The sequence below is a fragment of the Onychomys torridus genome, chromosome 1 (assembly GCF_903995425.1).
Source record: "Onychomys torridus chromosome 1, mOncTor1.1, whole genome shotgun sequence".
Taxonomy (NCBI): domain Eukaryota; kingdom Metazoa; phylum Chordata; class Mammalia; order Rodentia; family Cricetidae; genus Onychomys; species Onychomys torridus.
In genome coordinates this window covers 111,141,870-111,154,126 of record NC_050443.1, presented here as the reverse complement: position 1 = coordinate 111,154,126, position 12,257 = coordinate 111,141,870, and the positions used below count along the sequence as shown (strand labels likewise).

At 41.9% G+C, this 12,257-nt stretch overlaps 1 non-coding gene across 1 annotated transcript; it reads left to right on the top strand.

The window, feature by feature from the left end:
• The first annotated feature begins 922 nt into the window (after positions 1 to 922).
• LOC118576805 lies at positions 923 to 1,026 on the top strand. Its single transcript, XR_004944015.1, has one exon. It is a non-coding gene; the product is annotated as a U6 spliceosomal RNA (small nuclear RNA).
• Positions 1,027 to 12,257: the final 11,231 nt, after the last annotated feature.

Below are 12,257 nucleotides of genomic sequence, written 5' to 3'. Positions count from 1 at the left end.
AGAGAAGGGAAGTCTAACAAATGGTGCTCACACCCCCATCACTCACTGTATACAAAAGTTCATTGTTTGGTAGTTAACGGCACTGTGCTTGCTGCTTTTGCCGAGGACATGGGATTGTTTTCCAACCCCTACAACAGATGATTCACAAAAACCTGTAACTCCAGTTCCAGGGGATCCTATGCTCTCTGCTGGCCTCCACAGGTACCTGCACAGAAGTGGTGCACATAAACTCAGGCAACACACATATATACAAATAAATAAATCTTTCTTAAAATTTGATTTTAAGAATATCTTCACAACATTTATTAGCAGAAACCACACCCCACCCAAGAAAAAAAATGCCTGACAGGCAAAGACCAATAAATAGCACTTCATTAAAATCTAAAACTTCATCAAAAGATACTACTAAGAAAAAAGAAAGGTAAGTCACAGGGTAAAGAAAATAGGAGAAAATGATCTTAGCCCGGATGTCACGAGGTGATGTATTTGTATGGAACCACCTTTGAATGTGTGAGTGCTCATTGACTGACATATCACTGCATCCTGCATTACTGTATTTAAAAGACCCAAACTTTGAAATGAGCCACATGGGCAAGAGACAAGTCTCAGTGGATGAAGTTATTGCCACACAGAATGGGGGCTGAAATTCAGACCCAGTAAAGCTGAGTGAGATGGCATGCAACTGTGGCCCCACTGGTCCTATAGCAAAATGGGAGGCAGAGCAACCCCAGACCAGCTTTCTAGTGGCAGACAGTAGGAGACTCTGTCCCAAACAAAATTGAAGGCAAAACTGATACCCACAGCTGTGCTCCAACACCACAAGTGGACTGTTGCATGACCCATAATTATGGTGATATTTTATTTGTACATGCTACTGCACACAATCACATACAAATACACACACAATAAAAAAGAGCAAAGGGTGCTCGCTTCGGCAGCACATATACTAAAATTGGAACAATACAGAGAAGATTATGGCCCTTGCACAAGGATGACACACAAATTCATGAAGCATTCCATATTTTTAAAAAAATGAGCAAAGGGCCATACACAGATACTTTATAAAATAAAATACATAAAGAGTGCAGAGGAAGATGCTTAACATCATTAATGCTGAGAGAAATGCAATAACCACATTAAGAAACCATATCAGAGCTTCCAGTTTAGCTGTAGTTGGAGAAACTGACAATAGCAAATGGTGACAAGAATCTAGAACAAAGAATAAATGAGAATTTTATGGAGAAAATTTCAAATCTCCAGTAAGTTACATAGATCAAAAATTACATAAACATAGGATGACGATGTTATGAAAGTCTCAATTGTCCCCAAATTGCTGTATAGACTTAGAGCAATCACAATTCTCTGAAACTGGCTTAAGAAATTTGACTGGTGTGAAAGGGAATGGGCTCACAAATGGTTTAAGTTAACTCTGAAACAATCAAGGCCAGCATTCAATAGATCCCTACAGAGCTGGAGAAACAGAAACATAGCCATGTCATACCCACAACAGACTAGCAAAACAGAAGGATCCAGACATAGCTGAGAACCTGCAGCAGGGCAAGAAAACCACTGTGAGTCCTCCTGAACAGGGCACATGGTCAAAATGGAGGAAATTTGGAACACGTGTTCACTGCGTGAAGAAGGAGGAAGAAGAGGAGAAGCAGGAGGAGGAGGAGAAGAAGAAGCAGAAGAAAGTCAGATCAATACAATAAATCAGAAGATTTGTGACATGTGAAAAGTGAACAATTGTCTAACACAGTCTGATCACATTGAAAGCAAGGAATTCCAGCCCATGAAATATAATATGGACAGAAGTTAAAGAAAGATCACAGAATAAGAATTTTTTTTTTTGTGGTACCTGAAGTCAGCAAGACATGCCTGGAATAGTCAAGAAAGTCTTGACAATCAGAAGTAAAAAGGCAGTTTCACAGAGAAATGGAAGAAAGATGCAAACAAACAGGCAGCCCCAAACGCCAACAAACACCAAGATGCCTGCACTTTTCATGAGCAGAGTGGCGGTTACAACCGTGATGGCATATGACTCTGTCTAGGAAGCTGCTGATCGGGGTGTGGAGCTGGGACATCTTCACGCATGCACACTGCCGGAGTGAAATAGCAGTGGCCATTGCAGCAGCTTTATGGCTCATCTTCGTCACCGCAACTGTATAGAGCCCTGGGACCCTACAGTGTCACTCTACATACATATCTCCCCAGTCTCAGATCTAGAGATGGACATGTACAGGTTGTTCCCACATTTGAAGCAGTGGGAAGGGGAAGGCAATTTGGGGTGTCAGCACCGGAAAAGGGGATAGTTTATTTGGCAGCTCCTAGAATGTTCTGGAATTAAAAGTGATGATATTATGCAGTGTGGATGGTCTTAACATTACCACTCAGTGAAGAAAGTAAGGGACAGAATAAGAAACATGGCCCAGTACCTTCTACAGCAAATAAAAGCTCAAGGACACTAAACATGAACACGCTCATTTGCCAGAACAAGTACGAATAATAACAAACAATTTGGAAAGAATTTCAGAAGTATGCGCTATGGTAGAGAGGGGCGTGATGGCGAGGCTGATAATAAATCACAGCAGACAGGAGGAAGAAAAGAGAGAGGCAGCATGCATGGAAACATTCTACACACACGCGCGCACACTCACTTGAATACACACATTCACAAACACACACGGACCCCCAGGTACATACACATATGTACTCACAAACACACTCCCAAGCACTCACACATACATGTACACAAAAAAAAATCACACACTTACATGCACTAACTCACACAGGCACACATGCACTTACACATACATTCACACAAATATACTCACAATGCACTCACATATGCATATACACAAACACACACACACACACACACACACACACACACACACACATACTTATAAATACAGCCACACTCAAGCACATTCAGATGCAACTTTTAGTAATAACCCTAAGAAAATAATCCACTGTGGTAGAGCCACTAAGTAGAGGAAAGACAGCTTGGAAATTTTGTGGAGGCTTACCATATGGTATTAGATTAAAAAAAAGAAAGAAAGAAAAGAAAAGAAAAGAAAAAGAAAGAAAGAAAGTTGTACCATAGTTTCAATATGAGTGTTTTTAAAAACTACATCCACACACGGAAGGTGGAGGATCAGGAAGGGGAAATTACAAAGTTGGAGACCATGCTGGGAAGAGGGTAAGCCCAAGAAAGACTCCTTGCACACACTCATGTTTACACTCTGAGAATATTTTCATGTTCCCTGACTCATGCTTTGTAATCTGTATGTTACTTTTTTTTCCCCCTTAAAAGGTTATACAGATCATTTACAAGGTAAGAAAAAAAATGGTCTTTAAGTATTTTATTTATTCTTTGGCAATTGCGTACATGTATATAGTGTCATGGAATCACACTCCCCACATAACCCTCTCTTAGCCCCTCCCACTCCCATTTAACCCTTTCTTTCTCACAGCAAACCCTCCTCCTTTCCATGGCTTTTGTGTGTGACTGTGGAGGTTTGAATGAGAACTCCCTCATAGGCTCACGTGTTTGAATATGCGCTCCCCAACTGGTTTGGGAAGGACTAGGAGGTGTGGCCTTGTTGGAGGTGTATCACTTGCGGGTAGGCTTTAAGTTTTCAAGAACCCACACCATAGCCAGTTAGCTCTTTCTGCTTCATGCTTATGGATAGAGATAAGAGCCCTCATCTACTGCTCCAGCACCATGCCTGCCTGCCCGCCTGTCTTCTGCCATGCTCCCCATCATGATGGGCATGGGCTCTCCCTCCCTGGAACCATGAGCTCCAAATTAAACACTTTCTTTTATGAGTTGCCCTGGTCGTGGTGTTTTGTCATGGAGACTGAAAAGTATCCAAGGCAGTGACTCACTGCCTTTAATTAGGGTGGTTTGTGCATATCTGGGCGTGGGGTTATCCGCTAGAGTGCTAGAGTGTGGCTCTTCCTTAGTGGCTACATTCCTGAAGAAAAGTAACTCCCTCCCCTATCCATAAGGTTATGTGGATGGGCAAAGAATGCGCATTTTACCTGAGCCTTGTGTGCATCTGGCCCAGTCTAACTAACAGGCAGGTTGTCCAGTTCTTCAGGATAACTGCTGATTTTGATATTTCCAAGTGGCCTGGGTGGTGAAGGTGATCTTAGCTCTCCTGCTGACAGGTGAACGAACTAAGGGAATGCTTTGAAGTCTGGAGTTGAATTTATGGAAATCTTAAGATTAAACCCTGAATGTGTCCATTAAAAACTTAAATCTTTTTGAGGGTTGGGGACATCGCTCAGTTGGCACAGTTCCTGCAAGCATAAGGAGCTGAGTTTGATCCCCCAACACACAAGTTAAAAAGCCAGGCATGGTGGCAAGCAGCTATGATCCTGGCCCTGAGGAGGTGGAGACAGGACCATCTCTAGGGCTTGCTGCCAGGCAAGCCCATCAGCAACCTGCAGGTTCAGTGAGAGATTAGCCTCAAAAAACAAAGTAGAGAGGAGTTGGAGGGATGGCTCAGTGGTTAAGAACACTCCTTACTTTTGCAGAGGACCTGGTTCATATCCCAGTACCCTCATGATGACTCAAGATGAATCTTAGCTCCAGTTTCAGGGAATCCAGTGCCCTCTTCTAACCTCCACAGGCACCAGGCACACACATGGTGCTCATACATACATGCAGGCAAAACACAAAAAATAAAGTAAATAAATTGGAAAAAAATAAAGTAGAGAGTGAGTGAAGAAGACACCTGACATTGAGCATGTCTGAACACACATGTGTACACACACATGAACACACCCATATACACAAAGAAAAAGAACCCAAACAAGTTGAGTCTATTTCCTGATGATGGACTGTGGACACTCGCCAAGGATGGTCACCATATCCTCAAAGCATGGCCAATGTGGGAAGGGGTGACTGATACGGACTTTCCCCTGTTCCTTGTTTAAATCTCTGCCATTATGGTCCTCGCGGGTCCACAGGGACTATATTATCAGAGTCATCTGGAGAGACTGTGCTTCATTGACTCTGCCTTCTCTCTCCACTGGTGACAACCTCAAATGTGAATAAGAGCCATTTCCACAGGAAGACATGAGTCTAAAGTGAAGGAGATCAGGATCAGGGCTTCAGGATGATCAAACACCCCAGTGTGGTTCAGACTCACAGCTGGGACTATTTTGTCACTTTCTAGTTTAAATTCTAGCGGTTATTTACAGAGATGTATAAAGCATGCATTATGAATGAAGACAAACCCGTGGAATTTAATTTGCCAAGGAGCTTTTGCAGAAGCTGTATACACTCCAGGCATCCACTTTCCCCAACAAGAAATCCCCAGAGAAAGAAAAATCTCAGCCATCATCCACAGAGGCAAATCATCAGAAACAGCCCATGTAATAGAAGGGAGTTCTGTTTCTTCAGCCCCCTTAGTGTTCCTGCCTCTTCCTACTCCCCTGTCCCTCGTTCCTATCTCTGAAGTTGTATACTGAGAAAATGTCTCTCGGTCTTATCAGACATCTGCGGTTTTCCTTTGCCTCTGTCACTGTCAGGAAAAAAAGGAAGTGCGTAGTAGTTATCTGCCCGGGATCCTGTATCTCACCTTTACTACCAGTCTGCTATCCTAGATCTAACCCTTGATGGTAATAAAGAGAAGATCTTTTTAAGAAATTGATTGGCCATCACTGTCTATTCTTCATGGGTGGACAAGATCTTTCCATTTATTACAGAATAATCGTTCTCAGGACAAAGTACGTGATGTGATATGCTAACACATATTCTTGGTGATTTATCAGAAGTAATAGCAGTGAGCACATAAAGGAGTTTTGGATGCTTCCCAGTGGGGTGGAAGGCACTTAGATCAGCCCAGCTGCCAGACCCACAGAGAAACCTAAAAACATATTGTAGCCAGGCATGGTGGTGCACACCTTTAATCCTAGCACTCCAGAGGCAAAGGCATGAAGATCCCTGTGAGTTCAAGGCCAGCTTGATCTATATAGTGAATTTCAGGCCAGCCAGAGCTACATAGCCAGACCTTCACACACACACACACACACACACACGCACACACGCACGCACGCACGCACGCACGCATGCACATATTACTTCAACAGTACAATGATTTGAATAGGTGTGTTTGAATGCTTGGCCTATGGGGAGTGGCACTATTAGGAGGTGTGGCCTTGTTAGAGTAGTGTGGACTTGTTGGAAGTGTGTCACTCTGAGGATGGGCTTTGAGTTCTCATATGCTCGAGCTACTGCCCAGTGTGGGACACAGTTGCTTCTGCTGCCTGCGGATCCAGAGGTAGAACTCTCAGCTCCTTCTCCAGCACCATATCTGCCTGCATGCTGCATGAAGGTAATGGACTAAACTGTAGATGTAATTCTAAATTTTCTTATTAAATAAGAAACATAGAGCCTAATGCAGAGTTAAAAGTCCAAAGACTAGAGAGCAGTAGCCAAGAGCTAAGACCACCTTCTTACCACTCGCTGCTGCTGCCGTCCTTCCCCTGAGAAACAGACCTACTTCCTGTGTGTCTGTATTTTTATTGTCTTTCTGTTCTGCCTTCTCATTGGCTCTAAACACAACCACATGACTTTCTCGTCACTGCCTGTTTATACAGACCTCCAGGTCTCTATGGTTGGTATTTGGATTAAAAATGTGTGTCACCATGCTGGCTATGTCCTTGAACACACAGACTCTGCCTGCCATGTAATCGGATTAAGGCCATGTGCTACCACTGCCAGACTTTTGCTTAATGGCTATGACCTCTGATCCCCAGGCAACTTTATTTCTTAACATACAAATAAAATCACATTTCAACACAAATAAAATATCACCATACTAAACCTCTGAAACTGTAAGCCAGCCCCACTTAAATGTTTTCCTTTATAAGAGTTGTTGTGGTCATGGTGTCTCTTCACATTAATAAAACCCTAACTAAGACAAACAGATCACTCAGTGAGGAAACCAAAAAATGCTTCATTGCATTCACCTTTGGACAACAGTTTTAAATAAGGGAAAGATGCTCAGATACAAGGAAAGGATGGGAAGCTCTAGAGCTTTGAAATTAAAGAGACTTGAGTTTGAATTCTACCCAGAAAGCTATTACTGTGTAGCAGCATCTGACCTTAAGGAAGTGACTCAATTTCTCCATTTGCTCACCTGCTCTAAAACATTGTAGAGAATGGGGACAAATGTAGAGTGAAGATAGAGAAGAGGTGACAAGTTCTATCAGAAAGGGTTGTTCTAAAAATGTAGACAGAGTCTAGTGCAAAACACACACAGAGGTATTGTGATGACTAATCTTGGTTGTGAGTTTAACATTCCTGGGAAGAGGGAACTTCCACTGAAGAACTGCTTCCATTAGATTGGCCTGTGAAGCATTTTCTTGATAGCTAAACAGCACAAGAGGTTCCACCCACTGTTGGCAGTGCCATCCCTGGGCAGGAAACTGAGCAAGCAGTCGTCAGTATTCCTCCATGGTCTCTGCTTCAACTTCTGTCTCCAAGTTCTGCCCTGAGCTCCTGCCTTAGGGGGCTGTGAGCCAAATAAACCCTCTCCTTCTTGAGTTGTTCCTGGTCGTGGTGTTTATCATAGAAATCGAAACCACCCTAGAACAGTCAGCATTCAAGAAACAAATACAGGGGGTTGGGGATTTAGCTCAGTGGTAGAGTGCTTGCCTAGCAAGTGCAAGGCTCTGGGTTCGATCCTCAGCTCTGGAAACAGAACAAAACAAACAAACAAACAAACACCCACAAGAAACAAATATAGGTTTCATTTCTGAACTGTTGGGGTGAGCGGCATTGGCACAGTGTTTGGATCAGTGGTTCTTAAAGCTCATTTTGAGGAACCCCTAGGAGTCTTGAGAGTGTCAGAGGAATATCAAGATGATAATGAAGTCATTTGCCATCTTCATTGCCATTGTCCTGGTTAGTTTTGTCAATTTGACACAAGCTGGAATCATTTGAGAAGAAAACAAAACAAAACAAAACAAAACAAAAAAACCTCAAATGAGAAAATGCCCCCACCAGATTGGCCTATGGAACATTTTCTTTATTAATGATTGATATGGAAGGGCCTATCCCACTGTGGCTGGTACCACCCCTAGAGTGGTGGTCTTGAGTACTATAAAAGCAAAGTTGAGCAAGCCATGAGGAGCAAGCCAGTAAGAAACACCCCTCCATGGCCTCTGCATCAGCTCCTGCCTCCAGGTTCCTGCCCCGTTTGAGATCCTTCCGTGATTGCCCTCAGCTGATGGACTGTGATATGAAACTATAAGCTGAAATAAGCCTTTTCCTCCCCCAAATTGCTTTTGGTTATGGTGTTTTATCATATCAATAGACATTACTGAAATCTCAGAAGAGTTCTGCCTTAGCAGAAAAAAAAGAATGTGTCTCAGGGAATTCACCATAGTATTAAGGAAATGCCTAAACAGAACCACCCTAGAAAAGTAGAAAACCAAATATGGGTAAGGTTAATGGATAAATAATTTAACTGCCTGGCTACAAGAAAGCTCAGCACTCTTCAAAGAATTGCAGAAGAGTGTGCTTTCCCCACATTGTATCAATAATTCACAGCAGCCCTACACAATAACAAATTATGTGAAATTGGACAGTCAAGAGAGCAACAGTCAAAAGAAACAGGGCCTCAAATGACAGAGAAATGTTGACGTAACCATGACAGCAAGATGCAGAGGCAATTGCCCATCCATACCTTCAGCTCTTTGGAGTCTGAAGAAAGAGTGTATGAGTTTCCAGGCAGCCTCAACGACACAGTGAGACCCAGCCTCAAAAATAAGCCAAAATCACAAGACATAATAAAACAAGCAACTATGACAAATACCCTAATGGGTAAAATATGAGGAATTACAAACAGAGTACAGAAATTCTAAGAGAACTGAAAACTCTCGAGTTGGGAAATGAGAGTTAGCAGCAAAGACAAGTGCATGAGACTCACAGTGGAATGGATGTGATAAAAGAAAGGTTTAGCGAGTCCAAAGACACACAGTAGAAACCGTTCAAGCCAAAGCACAGGCAGAACAATTGTGAATAAGTAGTTTCAGTGGCTCATGGGACAGTATACAGCAGTCTAACCCACCTGCACGCTGAATCCCAGAAAACATTACACCGTGCAAAATGCATTTGAAGAAATAGTAACTAAATTGTTTTCAAGTCTTATGGTAAAAACAGAAATAGCAACTCATAAACCTAGGAAATATAATGAATTCCAAGGGGAATTCATAGAAAAATATTGACATCTAGACTTACTATAAATAAACAAATAAAAGCAAAATATTAAGACAGACAACTATATAAGTGTTAACCCACACTCTGAAAGGATGGGATTTGTGAGCTCAAATTCTGCCTTTACTATTATTAGCTAAGTGAAAACAGATAAGATACCTCATTGTCTATATACTATGCTCCTTATCTAAGAATGAGGATGATAATCATATTAGTCAGGTTTCTCTGGAGGAACAGAACCCAGTAAATGAACTCATTAGATCAGTGTACATTGAAATAGCAACAGCAGCTGTCTCTCACCTGAGAGGCTGAGAACCCATTTGCTGTTCAATCCTTGAAGCTGGAGGCCTGACCAGGCCCAGTATGGCACCTCAAATCTAGAGTTCACAGGAAGCTGCTATCTTTAGTCAACACTGCGGCAACAGGGTATGTCAGCTCAGTGGCGACAGGGAACAGCAAGAGAGAAAAAGGCAAATAAGCCTCCTTCTGCCATGGCCTTTCTTCCTGGGCTCCTACTAGAATGTGCTACCTACACTTTGGGTGGGTCTTCCCACTACGTCAGTTAAGGCAATCGGGACAGTTCCTCAACTGAGCCTCCTTTTTCAAGTGATTCTAATTCGTGGCAAACTGATGTTAAACCAACAGTTACAATAAGTAGATTAGGTTAATCTGAGAGTCAAAGTAAATTCATGTGCGTAGAGCATAGCGTGGTATGTGGCTGGCATACAGCTCCTGTTACTACAGCAAGCTAGTCTACGATTATGTGACATTTTTCTGGAATTTCTGTTGTTACTATTAGAAAATAAGAAGAAATAAAATAAACACCTGTTTAAAAAGAAGAAAACAGAGAATTATTTTAGCTATGACTGTAACTCTAACATGAACTCAGAAGTAAATAAAAGCTTGGGATGGCTTAGCTTGTCTGAGGGTCCTGGTTTTGATGAGCAGTGGTTCTCAACCTTCCTAATGCTGAGACCCTTTAATACAGTTCCTTATGTGGTGGTAACCCCCAACCATAAAATTATTTTATTGCTACTCCATAACTGTAATTTTGCTACTGTTATGAATCATAATGTAAATATCAAATATTTGACCCCCTGTGGGCCATGACCCACAGGTTGAGAATCACTTGTTTAGAGGCCTGAATGGGGAAATCACAATATTACCAAAAACATAACACTTAAGAGCCAGTTGTAGTGACTCATACCTATAATCCCACACTCAGAGGATGAGGCAGGAGGATCATCATGAATTTGAGACTAGCCTGAGCTACAGAGCAGAAACCCTGTCTCAAACAACCAAAGAGCAAAAAAGAAAAGGAATCAATGTTTCCTTTCTCAGCTGTCCACAGAAGTTCATTTTTGAAACTTGACAATTTAAAGATGATTCAGAAGGAGTTTCAGAGAATGACAGGAGGAAGGGTGGCATTAGGAGACTAATGGTGGGGTCTCTTTGTCCTGGCAAACATGAGAACCAGGATGTTGGCACAGCCAGGGCAAATATAGAGAAAATATAGAGAAAAACACACCTGAGGCCACAAAAGAAAACAGTGCCTAAATATGGCCTCTGAAATCAGGAGCCAAGGACTAGATCCCTTGGTTACAATGCAGCCTGGGAAATTTGGTGAGCACCTGCCCCCTGCCTTGGCCCTGCCAGCTATACACACTGCAGGCATATCAAAGCATTCAGTGTAAAATTGTAACTAAAACTATAAAACTGCTAGAATAAACCAGTGAGGAAGAGGCTTATGGGCTTGGACATAGCTCTTCTCAGTAAAAGCACCAAGAGGAAACCTATTAATACATAAAACTAAAGATTTCATTACATAGACGTATTGAAGTTCTTTCATGTCAAAAGACACCATAAACAAGATTAAAGACAAACTATAAACTGATGAAAAGATTTGCGGGGTATGTGACAAGAGCTGTTAATTTGAAAATACAACAATGTCAAACTAATGAAAGAATGGGCCAAGGGCTGGAATACATTCTTTAGAATAGCACAAATGGCTTGGAAATAAAACTTAACTCAGAAATTATCAAAGAAATTGTAATAAACAGTCTGAAGAGACAACCCAGCAATTAAAAGAGCACTAGCTGCTTCGCAGAAGGTCCCATGGCAAGCATCTGAAAGCCACTGAAATTCCAGGGGATTTAATGCCCCCTTCTGGCCTCCATATGCATCTGCACTCACACACACACACACACACACACACACACACACACACACACACACACAATTTTAAAATGAGAATAAAACATTTTTAAAGAAATTATTATTAAGACCACCATAAGACAGCCTCCTCTACCAGTTGACCAAGGATAATAAAATATCATGTAATCACAAGTAGAGGTTCCAGGCACTCCCATGTTGAGTTGCTGAGAGTCCAGCAACTAAAAAGCCTTGTCTTGGGAGAATCTAATTGCAACTGTACTAATGACCATGTGTGTCATTTACTGACTGTAGTAAGCATCACCAATATTAGTACCATTTTCTCATTAAGCAGGATATTGGACCAGGAGTGGTGGTGAACACCTTCATTCTGGCATTCAGGAGGCAGAGGCAGGCAGATTGTTGTGAGTTCAGATTATTGTCCTAGATGATATAAAATTTTATAACTAGGAAGTATTCATTCATCTCTGACCATGAGCCTTTTAAGGATTGTAGACACACAATGTTGCTCCCAGATGTACATGGATTTTGAGAAGTGTGCAGCAAGCGCTTTTCCAGCTAAGTCATCTCCCTAGCCCTCTGAAGGCTCCTTACAGAAGGACCTCAGACCTTTTCATCATCGTCAGAGTATTTGAATCTTCTGGTGATCTTTTCTGTAGCAAGCTTTCTTGTCCAACTGCCTTTGGATCACCAGCCCCCAAATAATGACATGAAGAGTTGTTTTTAATTATAAAAGCTCGGCATTAGCTTAGGCTTGTTTTCAATGAGTTCTTATTACTTAAATTAATCCATTTATATTAATCTACATTCAGCCTCATGGTGTTACCTCATCTCCATACTGCCTATC